Source organism: Giraffa tippelskirchi, chromosome 6 (genome assembly GCF_054371585.1).
Source record: "Giraffa tippelskirchi isolate mGirTip1 chromosome 6, T2T-mGirTip1v1.2.pri, whole genome shotgun sequence".
Lineage (NCBI taxonomy): Eukaryota > Metazoa > Chordata > Mammalia > Artiodactyla > Giraffidae > Giraffa > Giraffa tippelskirchi.
Genome location: NC_137280.1, coordinates 132,668,582 through 132,695,715, shown reverse-complemented (window position 1 = coordinate 132,695,715; position 27,134 = coordinate 132,668,582). Strand labels below are relative to the sequence as shown.

The following is a 27,134-nucleotide window of genomic DNA, read 5'->3' as shown; positions in this document are numbered from 1 at the left end:
CTCTCTTCTCAGTGACTGAAATAGCAAAGCCCCTCACATATTCTGTTGAATGCATACATAAATAACTGAGTAGACAAAGGGATGGCTGAATTAACAAATGAGCAAACATATGCCTATAGCTAAGCTAACATTCCTGGGCCAAGTCTAGTTGAGTCAGTGAATTTATTTGTTTTCTAATCACAGCAGAGCTCACACCCAACTGCTTAGAGAAATTAATGCTGTCATGTATGACTTATTTGTCAAGAACAATATGCTAACCTTCTAGTGTGAAGTGAGAAGTGCTGTGGTTGAGAAGTACAAGATGAGATTCACAGCAGAGAGGGTAGTACTTCCTTATTCTTCAGTTGAACAAGTAATACATAAATCTATTCTTGTCATTTCAAATTCCAATAATATCCCAAAGGAAAAAGTCTCCCATTATCTTCTAGTCCTCCACCCAAAACACCCAAAACAATTGGTTGTACATTCAAATGGCCATAACCTCTGAATTTAATTGTACATATGTGTTTATATGCTTACATAGCTCTCCTTCTCTCCCTGTTTTTATTTTTGTTCAAGTATAATTTTATTTGGACATAAAATATGTGAAGTCTTTGTGGAAAAGATAGCATGTTTGATTTGTAAGTAGATTATTAAAGTACATGAAAGCAGTAGTTTGGTCAAAATAAATAACTACATGTTATTTGTTACAAATTGAATTTTGTCTCCCCCCACTCATATGTTGAAGCCCCAACCCCCACTGTGGGTGTTTTGGTGATGACACCTTTGGGAAATAATGATAATTAAATTTAGAAGAGTCCCTCATGGTGGGGTTAGTGCCCTTTTGAGAAGAGAGACCAGATATCTTGCTCTCTTTTCACTGTGTAAAGACACACAGAGAAAGCAGCCTTTTGCAAGTTTATAAGAGAGTCTTCACCAGAAACTGATCTGCCACTATGTGGATTTTGGACTTCTCAGCCTCCAGAACTATGATAGAATAAATTTTTGTTGTTTAATCCACTCAACCTGTGGTATTTTGTTATGGAAGCCTGAGTGGACTGAGGCATTATTGTAGCAAGTGATATAACCATGATTTCCAAGATAATCTTATAGCATCATTTATTCATTAACTTAAACAAATATTTGTTGAGTAGCCACTATACACCAGGAAAACCAAGGCTCTGCTTTCATGATGCTTACAGTCTTCTGAAGGGTGGGAGTGGGATGGGAGATACAGTCAGTAGTATTACACAACCAAGCAAAGAAACAGGCAATATGTTAGATAAATGTCATGAAGGAAAATAAAGCATTGGAAGGAATTTTACAAAATGCAAGTATAAGAAATGCCTCATTTCTTTTAATTTCTAAATTGGTTAACTTTTTAATGAAGCCATCAATGGGTTTCAAGGAGAAATTGAATCTCAGACATTTGGTGGACTTTTTCCACTTGATGGGACAAGCTGGGCCTTTTACTTTCTAGTCCACTCTGATTACCACCCCAGGCTAGTTGTCCACTTTTACCTGGTCCCTGGAAGAAGGGTGGTTTTGCTGCTTCCATATCAAGTTGACATTGATTACAGTCATTGATCTCCATGGATGCTGAGAGGGAGTATGGTGTTCCTTCTTGCTCTTCTTGGAATATACAAACCCCTGCTTTCTCCTTGTTATAGCTCTTCAAGCCTTCCTTCCTCCATAGTTGGCTACTTCTGCCTTTCGGTCAGGTGGCTATGCTCTCTTACTAGAAACTGCTGCCTTCAACTCTGCAACTTAAAAATCCCATAACCAACGTTGCTAATAATTCAAAATACAAATTTTAGTTTTCTTCTTGGGACAGAGGAGAAAGACAACTACTCATTCCTTCTAATCTTATTTGTGGTATTAAGAAAAAGGTCACAAATCAATCTCTCAGTGTTATTTTTCTGGACCTTTATGTAAAGACACATTTTTATAAAAAAATGTACTTGCTTTTAGCACTGAATAATATTAATCAAAACTTTCCCCTGTTGTTAAATATTATTTTCAATTCTGGATTTTAATGGCTTTGTAAATATTAAATAAATATGAAATTGTTGATGTAACTGATGCTCAAATTTAGATTTAGGTTGTCTCCAATTTTCCCAATTATAAGCAATATGGTTATGACTCATACATAAATCTTTAATAGCAGTTCTAATAATTTCTTAAGGTTAAATTCTTAGAAGTGGGATAATTGGAGCATGAATGTCTTTAAGATTCTTTTTACATTTGTCATAAGCATAATCTGGACATGCATTTATGAATTGTAATACAGTACAGTTCTTAGGTTTGACAAGTGGGAAATCCCAGCAGTCATTTTTAAGTGATCTTACTTTATAAGCTCTAGAATGTCTAGTAGTATCCAGGTGGAGAGGCTAACTCTGATCTGTCTCTCCTTGGTTGACACCACAGTTACTCCCTACCTGCCTTCCTTTATCCCTGTCACTGCCGAGCCTGCTCTCTTGGGTTGTGTTCATGGAGATGTGAATGAGTATGCTTGTGTGATGGTGAACTTGAATGCAGAGCCTTTCTCTTCAAAATCCTCATGCCTATCAAGATGTTAGATATCCCCCACTTATTTTATGCTGTATGCTCCCAAATTCTTACTCCTTACATTTGTATGTCATTGTTCTTTAGTCACTAAGTCACGTCCACCTCTTTTGCAATTCCATGGAATATAACCCACCAAGCTCCGCTGTCCATGGGATTCTCTAGGCAAGAATACTGGAGTGGGTTGCCATTTCCTTCTCCAGGGGATCTTTCTTACCCAGGGATTGAACCTATGTCTCCTACATTGTCAGGCAGATTCTTTACCACTGAGCAACCAAGGAAACTTCCAAACTCTATCTCCACGTCTGTGAACTTTCAGCACATTTTTTTTCCTTCTCTGTTCAATTACATTTGCTTTCCTGCTAGTTATGTCTGGAAGAACTCCAGTGCATTCTTACTATCTCTCATCTCTGGACTCTATTTTTACTTGTTATTTCAACAGCCTCCAGCCAAATTACAACATGCTGTCATAGTGATCAGTCATCAACCAGACTTTCTTGCTGTCCTATAAGGAGGACCAGGAAAAATGTAAATGCCATTTGTGCATTTTCAAAATGAACAGAAAAGAGGAATACTAATAGCTAACATGTATTGGGCATGTAGTATATGCCAGGCAATATTTCAAGTGTTTTACATGTATTTTCTTAATTGCTGCTTACAATAGTTTCAGTGGCTAGGAGATGACTAGAAAATATATTTAGAAGTGTTGTTCTAGGAAATAGGTTTGGAAATGTCGTTAGCCTTCAGAGTAAAATGGGGGAAAGGCTTCTATTATTCGCTGGAGAAACTAGCACACTATTTGGTAATCAGTAATATTAGCGCAGAAGCGTGGCCGAGAGGAGCTAGGCCGGGCCGCGAGCCGGGGGCGGTGGCTGACAGGGCCTAGGCCGGGCTGGGGCCCGGGGGCCGGGTGTGGTGGTCGACAGGGGCTAGGCCGGGCCGGGGGCTGGGGGCTGGCGGCAGCGGCGAGAGGAATTACCCAAGGCCCAAGATAAGAGAAACCAAAGTAAGACAGTAAGTGTTGCGAGAGGGCATCAGAGGGCAGACACACTGAAACTAGAATTACAGAAAACTAGCTAATCTGATCACATGGAACACAGCCATGTCTATCTCAATGAAACTAAGCCATGCCGTGTGGGGCCACCTAAGACGGATGGGTCATGGTGGAGAGTTCTGACAGAATGTGGTCCCCTGGAGAAGGGCATGGCAAACCACTTCAGTATTCTTGCCTTGAGAACCCTATGAACAGTATGAAAAGGTAAAAAGATAGGACACTGAAAGATGAACTCCCCAGGTCAGTAGGTGCCCAATATACTAATGGATATCAGTGGAGAAATAACTCCAGAAAGAATGATGGGATGGAGCCAAAGCAAAAACGATACCCAACTGTGGATATGACTGGTGATAGACGCAAAGTCCGATGCTGTAAAGAGCAATATTGCATAGGAACCTGGAATGTTAGATCCATGAATCAAGGCAAATTGGAAGTGGTCAAACAGGAGACGGCAAGAGTGAACGTCGACATTCTAGGAATCAGCGAACTAAGATGGACTGGTTTGGGTGAATTTAACTCAGATGACCATTATATCTACTACCGTGGGCAAGAATCCCTTAGAAGGAATGGAGTAGCCATCATGGTCAACAAAAGAGTCCGAAATGCAGTACTTGGATGCAATCTCAAAAACGATAGAATGATCTCTGTTTGTTTCCAAGGCAAACCATTCAATATCACGGTAATCCAAGTCTATGCCCCGACCAGTAACGCCAAAGAAGCTGAAGTTGAATGATTCTATGAAGACCTACAAGACCTTCTAGAACTAACATGCAAAAAAAGATGTCCTTTTCATTATCGGGGACTGGAATGCAAAAGTAGGAAGTCAAGAAACACCTGGCGTAACAGGCAAGTTTGGCCTTGGAGTACAGAATGAGGCAGGGCAAAGGCTAATAGAGTTTTGCCACGAGAATGCACTGGTAATAGCAAACACCCTCTTCCAACAACACAAGAGAAGACTCTACACATGGACATCACCAGATGGTCAACACCGAAATCAGATTGATTATATTCTTTGCAGCCAAAGATGGAGAAGCTCTATACAGTCAGCAAAAACAAGACCGGGAGCAGACTGTCGCTCGGATCATGAACTGCTTATTGCCAAATTCAGACTTAAATTGAAGAAAGTAGGGAAAACCACTAGTCCATTCAGGTATGACCTAGATCAAATCCCTTATAAGTAAACAGTGGAAGTGACAAATAGATTTAAGGGACTAGACCTGATAGACAGAGTGCCTGATGAACTATGGACAGAGGTTCGTGACATTGTACAGGAGACAGGGATCAAGAAAATCCCCATGGAAAAGAAATGCAAAAAAGCAAAATTGCTGCCTGAGGAGGCCTTACAGATAGCTGGGAAGAGAAGAGAAGCGAAAAGCAAAGGAGAAAAGGAAAGATATTCCCATCTGAATGCAGAATTACAAAGAATAGCAAGGAGAGATAAGAAAGCCTTCCTCAGTGATCAGTGCAAAGAAATAGAGGAGAACAACAGATTGGGAAAGACTAGAGATCTCTTCAAGAAAATTAGAGATACCAAAGGAACATTTCATGCAAAGATAGGCTCGATAAAGGACAGAAATGGTATGGACCTCACAGAAGCAGAAGATACTAAGAAGAGGTGGCAAGAATACACAGAAGAACTGTACAAAAAAGAACTTCACGAGCCAGATAATCACGATGGTGTGATCACTCACGTAGAGCCAGACATCCTGGAATGTGAAGTCAAGTGGGCGTTAGAAAGCATCACTACGAACAAAGCTAGTGGAGGTGATGGAATTCCAGTTGAGCTATTTCAAATCCTCAAAGGTGATGCTGTGAAAGTGCTGCACTCGATATGCCAGCAAATTTGGAAAACTCAGCAGTGGCCACAGGACTGGAAGAGGACAGTTTTTGTCCCAATCCCAAAGAAAGGCAATGCCAAAAAATGCTCAAACTACCACACAATTGCACTCATCTCACATGCTAGTAAAGTAATGCTCAACATTCTCCAAGCCAGGCTTCAGCAATATGTGAACCGTGAACTTCCAGATGTTCAAGCTGGTTTTAGAAAAGGCAGAGGAACCAGAGATCAAATTGCCAATATCCGCTGGATCATCGAAAAAGCCAGAGAGTTCCAGAAAAACATCTATTTCTGCTTTATTGACTATGCCAAAGCCTTTGACTGTGTGGATCACAATAAACTGTGGAAAATTCTGAAAGAGATGGGAATACCAGACCATCTGACCTGTCTCCTGAGAAACCTGTATGCAGGTCAGGAAGCAACAGTTAGAACTGGACATGGAACAACAGACTGGTTCCAAATAGGAAAAGGAGTACGTCAAGGCTGTATATTGTCACCCTGCTTATTTAACTTATATGCAGAGTACATCATGAGAAACGCTGGGCTGGAAGAAACACAAGCTGGAATCAAGATTGCCGGGAGAAATATCAATAACCTCAGATATGCGGATGACACCACCCTTATGGCAGAAAGTGAAGAAGAACTAAAGAGCCTCTTGATGAAGGTGAAAGAACAGAGTGAAAAAGTTGGCTTAAAGCTCAAGGTTCAGAAAACTAAGATCATGGCATCTGGTCCCATCACTTCATGGGAAATAGATGGGGAAACAGTGGAAACAGTGTCAGACTTTATTTTTTTGGGCTCCAGAATCACTGCTGATGGTGACTGCAGCCATGAAATTAAAAGACGCTTACTCCTTGGAAGGAAGGTTATGGCCAACCTAGATAGCATATTTAAAATCAGAGACATTACTTTACCAACAAAAGTCCGTCTAGTCAAGGCTATGGTTTTTCCAGTGGTCATGTATGGATGTGAGAGTTGGACAGTGAAGAAAGCTGAGTGCCGCAGAATTGATGCTTTTGAACTGTGATGTTGGAGAAGACTCTTGAGAGTCCCTTGGACTGCAAGGAGATCCAATCAATCCATCCTAAAAGAGATCAATCCTGGGTGTTCATTGGAAGGTCTGATGTTGAAGCTGAAACTCCAATACTTTAGCCACCTCATGCGAAGGGCTGACTCATTGGAAAAGGCCCTAATGCTGGGTAGGATTGGGGGCGGGAGGAGAAGGGGACGACAGAGGATGAGATGGTTGGATGGCATCACCGACTCGATGGACATGGGTTTGGGTAGACTCCAGGAGTTGGTGATGGACAGAGAGGCCTGACGTGCTGCAATTCATGGGGTCGCAAAGAGTCGGACATGACTGAGCGACTGAACTGAACTGAATATTAGCAATTGTAAGTTGTAATTCAAAGAGATGGTTGATGCCCCTAATACTCCTGACTCAGGGAGTAGTTTATATGTAGAATTAAATAGACCTGTTAAGTTTAAGAAAGGAAAAAACTTCTTTCAGATGAAAGAAGAAATTGCTTAGCATTACTCTACTGCAGAAGTAGCCAAACAGTGGCCAATGGACCAAATTCAGCCCATTGTCAGTTTTGTAAATAAAAGATCATTGAAACACAGGCACACTTAACTGCCTATGTATTTTCTATAACTGCTTTCCACTATAAAGGCAGGGTTGAGTAATTACAGCCGCAACACTACGGCTGCTGGAGTTTAAATTTATGGTGATTGCTGGAGTTTAAATTTATTTCAAGTAAGGGTTAACATATGTATCTTTTTAACTTGTTTGGTAAGTATTTGTTGTGCTAGGCAAAGTGGATACCAAAATGAGTAAGATAGTATGGTTGTGTTAACATATATTTAAATGAATAATTAAAATATAGTGTGATAAAAGCCATGATGAAGTGCTATAAAGCATGTAGAAAGAAGAAATTCTTGGAGTCAGGGGTGGGATGACTTCCCAGAGAATATGTTTAATTGAGTATCAATGGACATGAAACAGCCTGCCAGGTAAAGTAGGGGAAAGAGAGGTGGGGCTTAACAAATGTGTCCCAGCTCCCTGTGTGGACATTTGAGTACTTTCCTCTGGTAGAGTTATGGAGCAGTGTCAGAAATAATCCTGCAATGCAGGAAACACAGGAGACCTGGTTTTGATCCCTGGGACAAGGAAGATCCTCTGGAGCAGGTAATGGCAACCTACTCCAGTATTCTTGCCAGGAAAATCCCATGGACAGAAGAACCTGGCAGGCTGTGTTCATAGGGTTTCAAAGAGTTAGACGTGACTGAGCAACTGAGCTTGCATGTGCTCATGTCAGAAATAAAGCTGGAGAACTAAGTAGGGACTAGTTTAAACGAGGTCAAATTTGATATTTTACCAAAATTACAATGAGACTACTTTAAGAATTTTGGACAGGCCAGGGGTGATGGGTTAATTCCTTTTTGAAAAATACAGAAAAAAACATTTTGACTTCAGTGCTGACAGTGGGTAGGAGGAGGAAGAGTCAGAGATGACCAATGAAAGGTGACTCCATTCATTCATTTATTCCACAAATACTTTTCTAGTACTTGTATGTGCAAGGCACTGTTTTAGGTACTAGAAATACATCTACATCTGTAGACAGACTAAGTTCCTGCTTTCAATGAGATTTCAATCAAGCCACTCTAGTGTGTGGGAGGGCATACTAGGTAACAGCTGTGAAAATCAAAACTACAAGACACAGGAATAGAGAGTGAGAGGTCCTGTTGAATATGGGAGTCAGGAAAACCCTCTCTTTAGAAGTGAGTCTGAGCATGGACCTGAATGAAGTGATCCCTTGGGATAAAGAGATCCAGATGGAGGCAGCATCAAATGAGAGACCCTAAAAGGGGAGCCTGGTTGGCTCCTTTAGGGAGTGATGAGGAAGCCTTCATGGCAGGAGCAGCCTGGGAAAAGGAGAGAGTGGCAAGAGCTGAGATCATAGAAGCAGCCAAGATCCAACCTTATAGAGCCATTTGGGCAAAGGTAAAGGCTCTGGGTATTATTCTCGGTGTGATGACAAGGCATCTCAACAGTGGTGAGTAGGACAGTGATATGTTCCACCCTAAACATATTGCAAAGCTCGATCTGTCTACTGCTTGAAAAGAAGATTATATACAGAAAAGGTGGAAGCAGGAACCCAGTTGGAAGCCTCTGCCATCACCCAGGTAAGGCATGATGTAGTTTAAACTAGGGTGGCAATGATAGAAGAGCTGGAAAAGAGTCAGAATCAAAAAACATTTTTAAATTAGAGCTAACAGGATTTGTTGACATATATGAGGTCTGAGAGAGAAACTTGTTAGGAATTACTCCAATGTTTGGCCTGAGCAACAATATACTTGCTGCTTATTGAGACAGGAAGCAGGTTTGAGGTGAGGGCAGTCAAGAATTCAGTTTTGAACATGTCTAATAGACTGGTAGCTGAGGACAGAGCAGACAGTACTGCTTGTAGTAGTCTAGGCAAATGAAGATGACAGAAAGGCTTCCATTAGAGCAGGGGTCCCCAACCTCAGGGACCTAAAGCATGATGATCTGAGGTGAAGCTGATGATAGAAATAAAGTGAACAACTAATGTAATGTGCTGGAGTCATCCCAAAACCATCCACCTCCACCATCCGGTCTATGGAAAAATTGTCTTCCATGAAATTGGGCCCTGGTGCAAAATAGGTGGAGCTTAGAGTATTGACAGTGGACTGGAGAGAAGTGAAGAGACTTAACAGATACTCAGTGGGCCACCCTGGTGGTCCAGTGGTTAAGACTCTGCATCTGCACTGCAGGGGGAGTGGGTTCAGTCCTTTTTTGGGGCACCTAGGATCTCACATGCCACAGAGCCAAAAGAAAAAAAAAAGGGAGATATTCAAAGTAGATAACAACTTAGGTAAAGGAGAAGAAATGAGGAAAGATGCCTAGCTTCTGGCTCGGTCAACTGGAATGATATTGTTTCTCACTTAGTGAGAAAATCCAGAGGAATGAATCACCCCCAATTAAATGGAAAGTCTTAATGTCTCTCCCATATTCTTCTTTAGACCTAATACATCTCTGGTTCCCAAAGAGCAGGCATCATCAAACTTGTTTCATAAAGGGTCAAAACTTAGTTTCACCTTTTGTAGGCCATACTGTTGCTGCTGTAATTACTCAACCCTGCCTTTATAGTGGAAAGCAGTCATAGAAAATATATAAGCAGTTGAGTGTTCCTGTGTTTCAATGAACTTTTATTCACAAAACTGACAATGGGCTAAATTTGGTCCATTGGCCATTGTTTGGCTACTTCTGCAGTAGAGTAATGCTAAGCAATTTCTTCTTTCATTGGAACATAAGATTTTATATTGTCAGAAGCAGAGGTGAGATAGGAAATCATAATACTTACCGTACAAGCCAGAACCATGGCAAAATGTACAGGGCTTGATTGGTTAGCAGTGGGGCCCAGTGACAGAGCAATGGGGAGCAAAATATTATCAGAGGAGGGGAAATTCCACTTTTCCTTGAGGCCTTATCTTTCTGGTAAATGATTGACCATAGTAGAGAGACTCCATGTGGTCCATATTTTTCCCTGGGCTGGATTTCTCATAACCATAAGAATAATTTCAAGGAAGTAAATGATCAGCTAAATACTGAAAACATGCCATGTGTTTTACTCCAAAGGAAGACCTTTCTGTACCTGATGAATATTTCTATACCCTGAGCAAATGTGGGCAAAGAGATGTTTGTAAAACAAACCAGAGAAGAAATAGCATATGGGAAAGAGAAAAAGATCTATCTCTGAAACTGTATGCTGAGTTCCAATTTTGGAAGAATAGGTTTTCTTAAAGTGAGATTCACCTCTAAGGTATAACTAACTGGCAACTGTCATCTAGCATTTTATTTCCTGGAAGAATGGAAGCCCTGGTAGTTAACACACTGTGAAGCAGTGAGAATCTTGTCACATCAGTTCTGGCTTGGCTTTAAATCCAGACATGGCCTTGGAGCACCGTGTCTTTGATCCTGATATCTTTTGTATTCCTTGCAGCTTTGAACTTTATTATACACCATACAGACAGATCCTTTTGGGGCTTTGAAGTTTTTCTCATTCCCAATGTGTGTGATCTTTGAGGCTCTGGAAAAGTCTATTAAGAGCTTGCCATAAGAATTTTCCTCCACGTGTTGGCATTTGTAAGATACCTAGCCTACTTCCCTTATGTACCAACCCCCACCCTCACCCTCCCACCTTCCTCTATAAGGTCTTCAAAAACAATCAAAAGGAGTTCTTTTAGAATTGCATAGAAAATCCATTAAGCATAATTTCCATCTGTGTGAATTTTTTCCCTGGCATTTTCTATAGCCAGCATATTTTTAAAAGGCATATTAAGCTGTCATCATCAACATGTTTGATTCTAGGTTTCTTGATACACAGTAAAACTTTAGCTTGTCTTTTTTCTCTTAAAAAGAAATTTATTCAATTTCAAATGAGCACATTTAACATTTAGCGGGTAAAGCATTGATCTTGAAATCAGAATGTGTAGGTTTAAAATCCCAGGTCTATTACTTGATCTTAAGTAGGGTCTTAAGTTTCCTTACCATGCTGAGCACCAGTCTGTTCTGAAAAAAGGGCATCATGCTATAGATTACATAGTTATTGTGAAGATGAAATGAGCCAATGTTAAAACTGTCCTTAGTGTGTTGCTTGCCATATAATAGGAGTTTAACCAATGTCACAGTCTCCCCACTTCCAAGCAGGAAGTTCTAAACCTAGGAACAAAGAAAGTAATTTGCAGTGGAGATGTGAGGGTTAGGGCTTCTTTCACGATGCTCTTGGTCAGCTGGTCTGCAAAATGTGGTCCCCAGACCAGCCACAGCAGCATCACCTAGAAACTTGTCAGAAATGCAGGTTTGGGGCCTCATTCCAGATGTACTGAAACTGTTGGCGAATCCAGCCATGTGTTTGAACCAAGCTTTCCTAGTAATTTTGATGCTCTCTTGTGATTCTGGAGCACCACTGCTCTGATGCTCTTATAAAAACATCTCATATGAGTTATTTTAGTCCTTCTGTTTTTTTTTAAAGCATTTTTAAGAAGAAAAGCATACTGTTAAAAAAAAAAAAAAGTTAGCTGGACCACCTGAAAAGTTACCATTTAAAACCCAAAGTAACATAAACCAAAAAATAAGAAATTTTTTCTTCCCCAGAAAAGATTCTACATGGTTTGAAAATATAGAATTCTGGTAGGTGTATATCTAGAATGTGGAAAGAAATATCACACAGATGAGAACAGAGGCTGTTTCTTCAGCACTTGCTGTAACAAGGGAGTCAGCCATCATCACTTGCATTTAGCAAAGACTCAAAGTCAGGATAGGGAGTAGAAAAGCTTGTCTTGATAGCTGTGCTCTGATCAGAGGTTGTTGACTTAGGAAAGCAGGAAGTGCACAAGCAAGAAGTGGGGCATTTAATGTAATTGCTTTGGGGAGTGTGTTTGGCTTTCTGTGGTAAGTCTTGAGTTGGAAGCAGGTAGAGTGGGTGATTTTGGTCAGTGTTTCCCATAACAGTAGGAGGGGAAAAATATGGAAGCTAACAGTCACTGAACAAGTCCTAATCTTTCTGGGCTGGTTGCCACAGACACTGCCAGAGTTTTATTGCTATATAAGGTCTGGCTGTTGTTTGTATGTCAATCTCCCAAGAAATCTAGAAAGAAACAGCATATATTTAAAGGAATGCTGAAAAGGTCAGTTTAGTCAAAGTTATGGTTTTTCAGTAGCTGTGTACAGATGTGAGAGTTGGACCATAAAGAAGGCTGAGCGCCAAAATATTGATGCTTTTGAGCTGTGGTGTTGGAGAAGACTCGTGAGAGTTCCTTAGACTGCAAGGAGATCAAACCAGTCAATTCTAAAGGAAATCAACCCTGACTATTCACTGGAAGGACTGATGCTGAAGCTGAAGCTCCAATACTTTGGCCACCTGATGGGAAGAGCTGACTCATCAGAAAAGCCCCTGATGCTGGAAATGACTGAGGGCAGGAGGAGAAGGGGTCAACAGAGGATGAGATGGTTGGATGGCATCACCTATTCAATAGGCATGAGTTTGAGCAAACTCCAGGAGGTAGTGAAGGATAGGGAAGCCTGACATGCTGCAGTTGAAGGGGTCACAGTCGGACATGACTTAGCGACTGAACAACAACAAAGGAAAGACAAGGTAGTTTTACAACTTGGAGCACTGTGCCCATGGAAGATAGAACCATAGGTTTCTACTTTCTCACAGAGACTGGGAGATGGGGGCTTTCTCTTCCCTGATTGTATTTCAAAGGGATGGCTACCAGATCCTTGCAGAAGACATCCTTACTTGAAAAACTGGCAACAGACTTTTAAAAAGACTTACATCCCAAAGGGCAGAGAAAGAATTTACAAGTTTTCTGAAGTAAAATGCTCTAAGAAAAGGGAGGCCAGAGTTTGGAATAAGAAGTCTATCTGAAGTTTAGTCAAACTGAGTGAAAAAGTTAAGGCCTTCTTGTTCAACATCCAGTCTTTTATCATTATAGGAAACACCATGGACCTTACACTTAAGGTTAATAAAATTCACACTGGGAAGAAATCATCCAATTTTAGTCAGGCTCTCCCATTTAATTCAGGGTGCTTTTGCAGTCTTTGTGCTGACTGTTGATTGGTAAGAAAATGAACACTGTTTTCTCTAATTTACTTACAATTATTTGACAAAGGACTTCTCAGTGGTGGGCAGGATGGGTGAAGAAAGCACTTGGTTAAGGAGTATTTTGAACTGTTTGGAATCCTTAATGGATGTGCTGTGTGTATTTTCAAGAAGAGTGTTTTCTGTGTGGTTGGCATACACAGCGGTGGCAGAGGAGAGACTTTCTGCAGAGGTTGTTGGTCCAGTGATGAAGCTCTGTGGTCAAACATAATTTTATTGCAAAGTGCAAAACATAAAAGGAAAAAGAACTACTGTTATTACCCTGCCTCCTTGTTTCCCTTCCTTCCCAGAAGGGGCCCTGCTGTGATTCCCAGGGAACTGTCAAGAAACACTATTTTTTTCCTCACTTGATATTTTCTTTGCACTTGACTTTGATAGCAACATACTCACCTGGTATTCCCCAGTGATGTCTCCTCTGCTTTCTTTCTCAGTTTCCTCTGCTGGTTCTTCCTTCTCTACTACATATCTCAGTATCAGAATTCATCAAGATTCTGGCCCTCTTCTTGAATGGTTTCACCCTTCCTCAAGGCTCTAACTTGCAGAGCAATGCTGGGAATCCCAAATGTGTATCTCAGACCCAGTCATCCTTTCTGAGCTCCAATTGTCTGCTTGACATCTCCACTTGAATGTTTTATACATATCTTACACTTAATGTGTTTCCCATCTCATTTAATGGTACCATCATTTATTCAGAGAAGCAAATCAGAATTATAACATTCATTTCTGCTTCTTTCTATCCATTCATGGAATATATTGTTCTTACCTATCTCTCTACTTCTCAAATATACCTTCGTTCCACCCACTTCTTCTCCATCTCCAGGGCCACCACCCTACTCCAAGCCATTATCTTCCCTTACCTGGACCCTGGCAAGGTCCAGGGTTTACTTACTTTCTCTCACATTTAGATCCCCAATGTCATTTTTCTCCTTAAATCACTTTACTGTATTCTCATTTACTGGCTAATAAAGCATGAACTTCTTATCAGCCCATCCAAAACCCTCTGGATCTGACTTCTGACTGCTTTTTAAAGTTCATCTCGGATTTTTTATTCCTTGTTCATTCCTCTCTGATAGTGAACACAAAACATCTTTCCTGTCTCAGGGCCTTTGTACTTGTTCTTCTCCTGGTTCCCCTAACCCTAACTCATGGATCCTTTTTGTGTATCAGAACAACTAAATGCAGTGGGGTTCCCTGATTGCCTAAATGTTCCCACTAATCCAGTTGTTCTCTATCATCATCATGCCAATGCCCTTGAGAGTCTTATAGCCCCATGTGTGATTCATGAACTAGTGGCAAGAGCATCAATGATGCTCTTAATGAGCCTGTATGTGGGCTTGTGAGGAATGCAGAACCCCAGACCCCATGTTAGGCCAAAATAATCAGAATCTACATTCTAACAATATCCCCAAAAGATACATATGAGCTCTAAGGTTTAAGAGTGTAACTTTGAAACACTGATCACAAACTGTATTTCTTTGTTAGTTGTGTACTTCCATCGGTGGTGAACTCTGTGAAGGTAGGGACCTTGCCTACCTTCTTTATTGTTGAATCCTAGTGCTTGGCATAGATTTTGGCATATGGTTGATAATAAATACATATCTGAAAAGTGAGAGATTTACTCTGACTTCCTCAATTGATCCAGAATGAAACTGAGGCTTAGAACATTTTGAAATTACATAGCTGTTTTAACAAAGCCAGTGGGAGTGCGGGTGTGGGGGGAAGAGAGATGTCTGTGTATGCCATTGAGACCAATTATTCTGGATGATATAACAGAGTACAACCTAAAACTGAAACTAAAATTACAGAAAACTAGCTAATCTGATCACATGGAACACAGCCTTGTCTATCTCAATGAAACTAATCCATGCCGTGTGGGGCCACCTAAGACGGATGGGTCATGGTGGAGAGTTCTGACAGAATGTGGTCCCCTGGAGAAGGGCATGGCAAACCACTTCAGTATTCTTGCCTTGAGAACCCCATGAACAGTATGAAAAGGCAAAAAGATAGGACAGTGAAAGATGAACTCCCCAGGTCAGTAGGGGCCCAATATACTAATGGAGATCAGTGGAGAAATAACTCCAGAAAGAATGATGGGATGGAGCCAAAGCAAAAACGATACCCAACTGTGGATGTGACTGGTGATAGACGCAAAGTCCGATGCTGTAAAGAGCAATATTGCATAGGAACCTGGAATGTTAGATCCATGAATCAAGGCAAATTGGAAGTGGTCAAACAGGAGATGGCAAGACTGAACATCGGCATTCGAGGAATCAGCGAACTAAGATGGACCGGAATGTTATATCTACTACTGTGGGCAAGAATCCCTTAGAAAAAATGGAGTAGCCATCATGGTCAACAAAAGAGTCCGAAATGCAGTACTTGGATGCAGTCTGAAAAATGAGAGAATGATCTCTGTTCGTTTCCAAGGCAAACCATTCAATATCACGGTAATCCAAGTCTATGCCCTGACCAGTAACGCCGAAGAAGCTGAAGTTGAACGGTTCTATGAAGACCTACAAGACCTTCTAGAACTAATACCCCAAAAATATGTCCTTTTCATTATAGGGGACTGGAATGCAAAAGTAGGAAGTCAAGAAACACCTGGCGTAACAGGCAAGTTTGGCCTTGGAGTACAGAATGAAGCAGGGCAAAGGCTAATAGAGTTTTGCCACGAGAATGCACTGGTAATAGCAAACACCCTATTCCAATAACACAAGAGAAGACTCTGCACGTGGACATCACCAGATGGTCAACACCGAAATCAGATTGATTATATTCTTTGCAGCCAAAGATGGAGGAGCTCTATACAGTCAGCAAAAACAAGACCGGGAGCAGACTGTGGCTCAGATCATGAAGTGCTTATTGCCAAATTCAGACTTAAATTGAAGAAAGTAGGGAAAACCACTAGTCCATTCATGTATGACCTAGATCAAATCCCTTATGAGTATACGGTGGAAGTGACAAATAGATTTAAGGGACTAGACCTGATAGACAGAGTGCCTGATGAACTATGGACAGAGGTTCGTGACATTGTACAGGAGACAGGGATCAAGAAAATCCCCATGGAAAAGAAATGCAAAAAAGCAAAATGGCTATCTGAGGAGGCCTTACAGATAGCTGGGAAGAGAAGAGAAGCGAAAAGCAAAGGAGAAAAGGAAAGATATTCCCATCTGAATGCAGAGTTCCAAAGAATAGCAAGGAGAGATAAGAAAGCCTTCCTCAGTGATCAGTGCAAAGAAATAGAGGAAACCAACAGATTGGGAAAGACTAGAGATCTCTTCAAGAAAATTAGAGATACCAAGGGAACATTTCATGCAAAGATAGGCTCAATAAAGGACAGAAATGGTATGGACCTCACAGAAGCAGAAGATACTAAGAAGAGGTGGCAAGAATACACAGAAGAACTGTACAAAAAAGAACTTCACGAGCCAGATAATCACGATGGTGTGATCACTCACGTAGAGCCAGACATCCTGGAATGTGAAGTCAAGTGGGCGTTAGAAAGCATCACTATGAACAAAGTTAGTGGAGGTGATGGAATTCCAGTTGAGCTATTTCAAATCCTCAAAGGTGATGCTGTGAAAGTGCTGCACTCGATATGCCAGCAAATTTGGAAAACTCAGCAGTGGCCACAGGACTGGAAGAGGACAGTTTTTGTCCCAATCCCAAAGAAAGGCAATGCCAAAGAATGCTCAAACTACCGCACAATTGCACTCATCTCACATGCTAGTAAAGTAATGCTCAAAATTCTCCAAGCCAGGCTTCAGCAATATGTGAACCGTGAACTTCCAGATGTTCAAGCTGGTTTTAGAAAAGGCAGAGGAACCAGAGATCAAATTGCCAATATCCGCTGGATCATCGAAAAAGCCAGAGAGTTCCAGAAAAACATCTATTTCTGCTTTATTGACTATGCCAAAGCCTTTGACTGTGTGGATCACAATAAACTGTGGAAAATTCTGAAAGAGATGGGAATACCAGACCATCTGACCTGTCTCTTGAGAAACCTGTATGCAGGTCAGGAAGCAACAGTTAGAACTGGACATGGAACAACAGACTGGTTCCAAATAGGAAAAGGAGTACGTCAAGGCTGTATATTGTCACCCTGCTTATTTAACTTATATGCAGAGTACATCATGAGAAACGCTGGGCTGGAAGAAACACAAGCTGGAATCAAGATTGCCTGGAGAAATATCAATAACCTCAGATATGCGGATGACACCACCCTTATGGCAGAAAGTGAAGAAGAACTAAAGAGCCTCTTGGTGAAGGTGAAACAACAGAGTGAAAAAGTTGGCTTAAAGCTCAAGGTTCAGAAAACTAAGATCATGGCATCTGGTCCCATCACTTCATGGGAAATAGATGGGGAAACAGTGGAAACAGTGTCAGACTTTATTTTTTTGGGCTCCAAAATCACTTCTGATGGTGATTGCAGCCATGAAATTAAAAGTCGCTTACTCCTTGGAAGGAAGGTTATGACCAACCTAGATAGCATATTTAAAATCAGAGACATTACTTTGCCAACAAAAGTCCGTCTAGTCAAGGCTATGGTTTTTCCAGTGGTCACGTATGGATGTGAGAGTTGGATGGTGAAGAAAGCTGAACGCCGCAGAATTGATGCTTTTGAAGTGTGGTGTTGGAGAAGACTCTTGAGAGTCCCTTGGACTGCAAGGAGATCCAATCAATCCATCCTAAAGGAGATCAATCCTGGGTGTTCATTGGAAGGTCTGATGTTGAAGCTGAAACTCCAATACTTTAGCCACCTCATGCAAAGGGTTGACTCATTGGAAAAGACCCTAATGCTGGGTAGGATTGGGGGTGGGAGGAGAAGGGGACGACAGAGGACAAGATGGTTGGATGGCATCACCGACTCGATGGACATGGGTTTGGGTAGACTCTGGGAGTTGGTGATGGACAGAGAGGCCTGGCGTGCTGCAATTCATGGGGTCACAAAGAGTCAGACACGACTGAGCAACTGAACTGAAGTGAACTGAACTGAACCTAAAACTTCCTTAGCTGTTGTCCCTATATGGGCTTCTGATATTAATAACAGTGATTACTTATTTATATTACATTTTGTCATTTACAATCCATTTTCACATACATTAACCTATGTAAAAATTTACCCAGAACTATTGTCATAGATATTCTTTTGTTAAGAACAGAGAAATTGGTAAACAGCCAGCAGATTTGTGGAATTTCCTTATTCATGGGTCAAGAGATCACTGGAAAAGCAAAAGAAGAAAGAGAGAGAAAGTAAAATTTCTCATATGGATAATTGTCAAAGAACCGATTTAGTGGAATGGCCAGCCCTTTGGCCAGATGTGAATTGTCTGGTGGTGGTTGACAGTAATCTTGAAGGGTGTCAGAGGTAATCCAAGGACCTACCATGGAGTTAGTAGACGTAGTTCCTAACTTATTTTAATTGTCTTGACTGGACTTACGTTGAGTTCAAAGGACAATTCTGCCTAATTAAAAATTCTGTGGTTACATTTTGCCCTTCATTTACAAAGTTTCACTGTATCTAGCTCCTAATTGGCATGCGATGAATGAACCATAGCACTGAACTTGCGGATCTCTGACCCTGATATTCCCACTTAATTTGCAATATACATTCTCTGGAGCCAGAGGTGTTCACTTCAGACTGTGAATCTGTTCTTTTCTTCTTCAAGAGGAAAGGCAGCTCAGGGGAGACGGTTCTCATGGTGAGGGTGTGGTTGATGGACAATCTATGTTCTGAACATATGTTCAAATACTGTCCATAGACAAGAAAGGGACCTAGAATCAGTCAGTCCTACCTGCCTCAAGTACAAGAAACCATACAGAATCCTGATATAGGGTCATCCACATATTCACTATGAACAAAGCTAGTGGAGGTGATGGAATTCCAGTTAAGCTATTTCAAATCCTAAAAGATGATGCTCTGAAAGTGCTGCACTCAGTATGCCAGCAAATTTGGAAAACTCAGCAGTGTCCATAGGACTGGAAAAGGCCAGTTTTTGTTCCAATCCCAAAGAAAGGCAATGCCAAAAAATGCTCAAACTACTGCACAATTGCACTCATCTCACATGCTAGTAAAGTAATGCTCAAAATTCCCCAAGCCAGGCTTCAACAGTACGTGAACTGTGAACTTCCAGATGTTCAAGCTGGATTTAGAAAAGGCAGAGGAACCAAATATCAAATTGCCAACATCCGTTGGATCATTGAAAAAGCAAGAGAGTTCCAGAAAACATCTACTTCTGCTTTATCAACCATACCAAAGCCTTTGACTGTGTGGATCACAATAAACTGCAGAAAATTCTGAAAGAGATGGGAATACCAGACCACCTGACCTACATCCTGAGAAACCTGTATGCAGGTCAGGAAGCAACAGTTAGAAACGGACATGGAACAAGGGACTGATTCCAAGTAGGGAAAGGAGTACGTCAAGGCTGTATATTGCTACCCTGCTTATTTAACTTATATGCAGAGTACATCATGAGAAATGCTGGGCTGGATGAAGCACAAGCTGGAATCAAGATTGCTGGGAGAAATATCAATAACCTCAGATATGCAGATGACACCACACTTATGGCAGAAAGTGAAGAAGAACTAAACAGCCTCTTGATGAAAGTGAAAGAAGAGAGTGAAAAATTTGGCTTAAAGCTCAACATTCAGAATACTAAGATCATGGCATCTGGTCCCATCACTTCATGGCAAATAGATGGGGAAACGATGGAAACAGTGACAGACTTTATTTTGGGGGGCTCCAAAATCACTGCAGATGGTGACTGCAGCCATGAAATTGAAAGATGCTCACTCCTTGGAAGAAAAGTTATGACCAACCTAGACAGCATATTAAAAAGCAGAGTCATGACTTTGCCAGCAAAGGTCCATCTAGTCAAAGCTATGATTTTTCTGGTAGCCATGTATGGATGTGAGAGTTGGACTATAAAGAAAGCTGAGTGCCCAAGAATTGATGCTTTTAAACTGTGGTGTTGGAGAAGACTCTTGAGAGTCCCTTGGACAGCAAGGAGATCCAACCAGTCCATCCTAAAGGAAATCAGTCCTCAATATTCATTGGAGGGACTGGTGCTGAAGCTGAAACTCCAATACTTTGGCCATCTTATGTGAACTGACTCATTTAAAAAGACCCTGATGCTGGGAAAGATTGAAGGCAGGAGGAGAAGTGTTGACAGAGGATGAGATGGTTGGATGGCATTACCAACTCAATGGACATGAGTTTGAGTAAACTCTGGGAGTTAGTGATGGACAGGGAGGCCTGACATGCTGCAGTCCGTGGGGTCACAAAGAGTTGGACATGACTGAGCAACTGAACTGAACTGATGTATTCTTCTTTTTTATTGTGATAAAACGTACGTGACATAAAACTTACCGTTAACATATACAGTAACCATTTTACATGTACAATTCAGTGACAAGATGATCGCTCACAGTTGTGTGCAGCCATTACCATTATCCATTTCCAGAATTTTTTCATCACCCCAAATAGAGATTCTATACTCATTAAATAAATACCCATTCCCCTCTCCTCTACCTATCCCAGCCCCAGTAAACACTATTCCACTTTGTTTCTCTAAGAATTTGCCTGTTCCAGCTCTTTGTATAAAAGGAATTATACAATAACTGTCTTTTTGTGTCTGGTTTATTTCACGGAGCATAATGTTTTCAGGGTTTATCCATATTGTAGCATGGATGAGAACTTAATGTCTTTTTATGACTGAACAAAATTCCATAGTTTGTATATACTGCATTCTTTTTATCCTTTCACCTGTTGATGGACTCTTCAGTTGTTTCTACCTTTTGGCTATTGTGAATAATGCTATTATGAACATTGGAGTGCATATCTCTATTCATGTTCATGCTTTTGATTCTTCAGAAGGTATACCTAGGACTAATATTGCTGAATCATATAGTCTTTCTATATTTAGCATTTTGAGAAAACACGAAACTGTTTTCCATAGCAGTTGTACCATTTTACATTTCTATCAGAAATGCACTGAAGTTCCAGTTTATTCTCATTCTCACCAACACTTGTTATTTTTCAGTTTTGTTTTTATAATAACTATCCTAATAGGTCTGAAGTCATATCTAATTGACCCTTAGATATTCTTAAACACTTCCTGAGCCAGGGCACTCAAAATGACACTGGGAAGCTACTGTGGATCATCCTTAGTTATTAGAAAGTTATTATCCACTACTAAATCTTCCCTCCTTTTAGCAGTGATTCTTAACTTTGGTTGCACATCACAATCACTTGGGAGATTTTAAAAATTCTAATATTCAGGCTGCAACCCGGACTAACTAAATCAGAGTCTTTGAGAGTCGGGTTCTAACATCAGCATTTTCTAAGACTCTTCAGGTGATTTCCATATGCAGCCAACGTTGAGAGCCACTGTTTAGAGACTGCTTACTGGTCCCACATAGTTACACAACCTGTAGGTCATAAACTTTGACAATCCTATTGCTGAGCTTCACTGACAACCCCCATTTAATAACCAGGCTTTCAGCCCCCACTTGCAGTTCATATCACTATAGCTAAAGAGCCTCTTGATGAAGGTGAAGGAAGAGAGTGAAAAAGTTGGCTTAAAGCTCAACGTTCAGAAAACTAAGATCATGGCATCTGGTCCCATCACTTCATGGGAAATAGATGGGGAAACAGTGGAAACAGTGTCAGACTAATTTTTTGGGCTCCAGAATCACTGCTGATGGTGACTGCAGCCATGAAATTAAAAGACGCTTACTCCTTGGAAGGAAGGTTATGGCCAACCTAGATAGCATATTTAAAATCAGAGACATTACTTTGCCAACAAAAGTCTGTCTAGTCAAGGCTATGGTTTTTCCAGTGGTCATGTATGGATGTGAGAGTTGGATGGTGAAGAAAGCTGAGCGCCGCAGAATTGATGCTTTTGAACTGTGGTGTTGGAGAAGACTCTTGTGAGTCCCTTGGACAGCAAGGAGATCCAATCAATCCATCCTAAAAGAGATCAATCCTGGGTGTTCATTGGAAGGTCTGATGTTGAAGCTGAAACTCCAATACTTTGGCCACCTCATGCGAAGAGTTGACTCATTGGAAAAGACCCTAATGCTGGGTAGGGTTGGGGGCAGTAGGAGAAGGGGACGACAGAGGACGAGATGGTTGGATGGCATCACCGACTCGATGGACATGGGTTTGGGTAGACTCCGGGAGTTGGTGATGGACAGAGAGGCCTGGAGTGCTGCAATTCATGGGGTCGCAGAGAGTCGGACACGACTGAGCAACTGAACTGAACTGAACTGAAATGTATCTATATTCTTGCTTATCTATTTATTGTTCTCTGTTTTGCTTATTTCTGCTACTCTAAGACTACAACAATGCCTAATGCAGGGCAGTTGCTTAGAAAATATTGTTGAATGAATTAATGCATAAATCTACTCTTATTTCAAAGGACAGTCCTAAGAGAGTTAAAAATAGCTTTTATGTCTCATCCCTGGGTCTTCTGTGGTCTAGGTAAAACCTTTTCTATACCTGCAACCTGTCCAAAGACATTGAAGAATAAACCTCATCATTATGAATTCAATATCTTTCTCTCAGCAAGTAATTATGCACTTCCTATATACCGCATCTACCTTTACATTGCACATACTATAGGTTAGACACTGTGCCAGGCACTAGGAATTGTGGTGAAAAAGATAACCAAAAGTCAGTCTGTGGAGGTAGGGCACAGACAATAATAACAAAAGTTATTATTCTGGATAACAATAAAGGTTATAAAGAAAATGAAAAATGTTTGAGTGTGGCACATTAAATGGGAGTGAACTTTAATCTGAGACCTGAATATTGAGAAGAAGCATTCTAGGAAGAAGGCACAAGTTTAGAGACCTAAAGAGGGGAACAAGTTTCACGGGGGTTCTGAGTCAGAGCCTCCAAGAAGGACAAGGCAAAAAGCATTATTATCTCCTTTATTAGACACTTTACCTCGGTTAACATGGCCTAAAGTCACAATAGATTGGGATGGGCTAAACAGCCTACTCGGAGAAGGCAATGGCACCCCACTCCAGTATTCTTGCCTGAAAAATCCCATGGACGGAGGAGCCTGGTGGGCTTCCATCTATGGGGTCTCACAGAGTCAGCCATGACTGAAGCGACTTAGCAGCAGCAGCAGCAGCAGCAGCAAACAGCCTACTGAAGTCTTTCCTCATTGAGTTAAATCTCACCTGTCTATGATTTGTACCAGCAATAGTTGGAATTTAGGTGCAGAAGGGTGATTTAGATGGACATAACCTAAAATTTCTTTTCATCTGAATCCAGCCATAAGGACTTCAGTGAAGCAACAAAGCTGCCTGTGAGCTGAGCAGAAATTTCTGATTCTTTATTCCAGTTGTCATCATGTCTTCCATGCCAGGCTTAACTAAAAAGGTTTTAGACAAAGCCAGAGCCCAGACTTGGTGGGCTGCTGCCATTTCAAACTAGCAGCTATCTTGGTTTTCAATCAAAACAGCTCAGTGAAGACAGATTTTTCTTGTTGTTGGGACCTGAGTGTCCAGTTCAGTTCAGTTCAGTCGCTCAGTTATGTCCAACTCTTTGCGACCCCATGGACTGCAGCACACCAGACCTCCCTGTCCACCATCAACTCCCAGAGTTTACTCAAACTCATGTCCACTGAGTCTGTAATGCCATCCAACCATCTCATCCTTGTCGTCCCCTTCTCCTCCCACCTTCAATCTTTCTCAACATCAGGGTCTTTTCAAATGAGTCAGTTCTTCGCATCAGGTGGCCAAAGTATTGGAGTTTCAGCTTCAGCATCAGTCTTTCCAATAAATATTCAGGACTGATTTCCTTTAGGATAGACTGGTTGGATCTCCTTGCTGTCCAAGGGACTCTCAAGAGTATTCTCCAACACCACAGCTCAAAAGCATCAATTCTTGGGTGCTCAGCTTTCTTTATAGTCCAACTCTCACCTCCATACGTGACTGCTGGAAAAACCATAGCTTTCACTAGACGGATCTTTGTTGGAAAAGTCACGTCTCTGCTCTTTAATATGCTGTCTTGGTTGGTCATAACTTTTCTTACAAGGAGCAAGCGTCTTTCAATTTCATGGCTGCAGTCACCATCTGCAGTGATTTTGGAGCCCCCCAAAATAAAGTCTGTCACTGTTTCCATTGTTTCCCCATCTATTTGCCATGAAGTGATGGGACCAGAAGCCATGATCTTAGTTTTCTGAACGTTGAGCTTTAAGCCAACTTTTTCACTCTCTTCTTTCACTTTCATCAAGAGGCTGTTTAGTTCTTCTTCACTTTCTGCCATAAGTGTGGTGTCATCTGCATATCTGAGGTTATTGATATTTCTCCCAGCAATCTTGATTCCAGCTTGTGCTTCATCCAGCCCAGCATTTCTCATGATGTACTCTGCATATAAGTTAAATAAGCAGGGTGACAATATACAGCCTTGATGTACTCCTTTCCTTATTTGGAACCAGTCCGTTGTTCCATATCCAGTTGTAACTGTTGCTTCCTGACCTGCATACAGATTTCGAAAAAGGTAGGTCAGGTGGTCTGGTATTCCCATCTCTTTCAGAATTTTCCACAGTTTATTATGATCCACACAATCAAAGGCTTTGGCATATCGATAAACAGAAGTAGATGTTTTCTGGAACTCTCTTGCTTTTTAGATGATCCAGAGGATGTTGGCAATTTGATATTTGGTTCCTCTGCCTTTTCTAAATCCAGCTTGAACATCTGGAAGTTCACAGTTCACGTATTGCTGAAGCCTGGCTTGGAGAATTTTGAGCATTACTTTACTAGCATGTGAGATGAGTGCAATTGCGCAGTAGTTTGAGCATTCTTTGGCATTGCCTTTCTTTGGGATTGAAATGAAAACTGGCCTTTTCCAGTCCTGTGGCCACTGCTGAGTTTTCCAAGTTTGCTGGCATACTGAGTGCAGCACTTTCAGAGCATCATCTTTTAGGATTTTAAATAGCTCAACTGGAATTCCATCACCTCCACTAGCTTTGTTCCTAGTGATGTTTCCTAAGGCCCACTTTACTTCGCATTCCAGGATGTCTGGGTCTAGGTGAGTGATCACACCATCATGGTTATCTGGGTCGTGAAGATCATTTTTGTATAGTTCTTCTGTGTATTCTTGCTACCTCTTCTTAATATCTTCTGCTTCTGTTACGTTTATACCATTTCTGTCCTTTATTGTGCCTACCTTTGCATGAAAAGTTCCCTTGGTATCTCTAATTTTCTTGAAGAGGTCTCTAGTCTTTCCCATTCTATTGTTTTCCTCTATTTCTTTGCACTGATCACTGAGGAAGGCTTTCTTTTCTCTCCTCACTATTCTTTGGAACTCTGCATTCAAATGGGTATATCTTTCCTTTTCTCCTTTGCCTTTCGCTTCTTTTTTTTTTCATAGCTATTTGTAAGGCCTCCTCAGGCAACCATTTTGCCGTTTTGCAGTTCTTTTTTGGGGGGATGGTCTTGATCACTGCCTCCTGTACAATGTCATGAACCTCCATCCATAGGTTTTCAGGCACTCTGTCTATCAGATCTAATCCCTTGAAACTATTTCTCACTTCTACTGTATTATCATGAGGGATTTGATTTAGGTCATACCTGAATGGACTAGTGGTTTTCCCTATTTTCTTCAATTTTAGTATGAATTTGGCAATAAGGAGTTTATGATCTGAGCCACAGTCAGCTCTGAGTCTTGTTTTTGCTGACTATGTAGAGCTTCTCCATCTTTGGCTGCAAAGAATATAATCAATCTGATTTCAGTGTTGACCATCTGGTGATGTCCATGTGTAGAGTCTTCTCTTTGTTGCTGGAAGCGGGTGTTTGCTATGACCAGTGCATTCTCTTGGCAAAACTCTATTAGCCTTTGCCCTGCTTCATTCTGTACTCCAGGGCCAAATTTGCCTGTTACTCCCACTATTTCTTGACTTTGTACTTTTGTATTCCAGTCCCCTATAATGAAAAGGACATCTTTTTTGGGTGTTAGTTCTAGAAGGTCTTGTAGGTCTTCATAGAACCATTCAACTTCAGCTTCTTCAGCATTACTGGTCAGGGCATAGACTTGGATTACTGTGATATTGAATGGTTTGCCTTGGAAACAAACAGAGATCATTCTGTTGTTTTGGGAATTGTATCCAAGTACTGTATTTCGGACTCTTTTTGTTGACTATGAGGTCTACTCCATTTCTTCTAAGAGATTCTTCCCCACAGTAGTAGATATAATGGTCATCTGAATTAAATTCACCCATTCCAGTCCATTTTAGTTCGCTGATTCCTAAAATGTCGATGTTCAGTCTTGCCTGAGTTTCAGTGGTGGCCTAAAGAACAAGCAGCTTCTCCCAGTGTAGATGCTAACACGCTCTGGCAACTCAGTTCCTCTCACTGTGTCTTAGTTTCTCCATATTGAAATGTGTATTTGAGTCTAAAAGTTTTAAGATCCTTTGAAACTTCATTTAAAAAGAACATTTTTAAAAACGTATTAAAAAGCAAACATTTTCCTGCAGCTTCTGAATAATCTACATTTTTTGTGCTTTTATTGACAGAGGACACTCACTTCCAAGTTAGTAAGACAAAATGTTGAGTTGACATTAAGAGGGCAGGGTTTATAGAAACAAATCGGTTGCTGAAACTCACAAGCACATAAAATTGAACTGTTGTATTGGGCACCAAAAGAAATGTAGTTTAAGGCAGTGAAAGGAATCCCTGAGTTTATTGATGGTCTGTATTTCCATTGGGCTTCACATACTCCAAGAACAGTTTGTCCAAGTCAGCCATTTAGGGACAAACAACCTTCAAGCCATGACCTAGTCCTTGGACAGCCCACTTGCACACAGCAGCTTCTGTGTGGACTGGGATGAGATACTGAACACAGATGGCCTTTGTGTTCACACAGATACTAGTTCAAGTTACCTTCATTTACTCATTTGATGCCATCTTTCCTTCATTCATTAAATATGAACAATGTATTGAAATTGAATTTGTCAATGGAGAAAACAGGCAATGTCCCTGCCTCATGGAGCTT

General features: G+C 41.0%; 1 protein-coding gene across 1 annotated transcript in view; it reads left to right on the top strand.

Moving 5' to 3' along the window:
- Positions 1–27,134, top strand: part of HTR4 (5-hydroxytryptamine receptor 4) — a 170,729-nt gene that overhangs the window by 87,644 nt on the left and 55,951 nt on the right. The gene's annotated exons all lie outside the window — the stretch shown is intronic.